The sequence below is a fragment of the Vitis vinifera genome, chromosome 13, assembly GCF_030704535.1.
Source record: "Vitis vinifera cultivar Pinot Noir 40024 chromosome 13, ASM3070453v1".
NCBI classification, from domain to species: domain Eukaryota; kingdom Viridiplantae; phylum Streptophyta; class Magnoliopsida; order Vitales; family Vitaceae; genus Vitis; species Vitis vinifera.
Genome location: NC_081817.1, coordinates 19,692,124 through 19,692,942, shown reverse-complemented (window position 1 = coordinate 19,692,942; position 819 = coordinate 19,692,124).

The following is an 819-nucleotide window of genomic DNA, read 5'->3' as shown; positions in this document are numbered from 1 at the left end:
TTTTTTTTTTTTTTTTGAATGTATCCTGAAGTGGGCCGGGTTTTATACTTATGCGTTTCAACTTTCAACCGTAGCATTTGTCTTTTTCTCAGCCTCCATGCCTACTACTAAAGGGTATTCTCGGTAAAATTTAGAGCAACGTTGTGATTAAATAAAGTTTTTATTTAAAAAAATATTTAAAAAAAAAAAATTATAACATTGTTTATATGTTGTTCTCTGTTTACAAATTAAAAATAATAATAATAATAAAGTAAAATAAACAACGATTTTTAAATAAAGAGAAGTTGTTTTCACTTTTCACCTATTTTTAAAAATGATAACATGGAGAAATTAAAAAAAAATCCATTAAAAAAAATTAAATTAAACATGATATTATTTTTTTATCCATGGTCTAATATCAATATTAAAAATATTTAAACATAATATTCGTTTAAATTATGTGTGTTTTTTAAATTTCTTTTAACTTATATAAAAATTTTAAAAATATTTAAAATTCAAAATTTGATTTAGTTAATATTAAAAAAATTTATGGAATTCAATAACATGTCATACACTAAAATTTATTTTAAATAAAGTATTAGTTTCTTCTTTTATATATATATATATATATACATATCATATTTTTACAAGTTTTTCAGCAAATAAACTCCAACTTAAGTAAGACTTAATTTGGGATTTTATTGATAAATTAATACCATAAATTTATTGACAAAAATTAATTTAGATCATTATTTTTCTATATTTTTATTGGATAAATAAATTTCAAATAAAACAAGACTTAAATATATTGGATTCACTTAGGAGTATGGTAATTTTTAG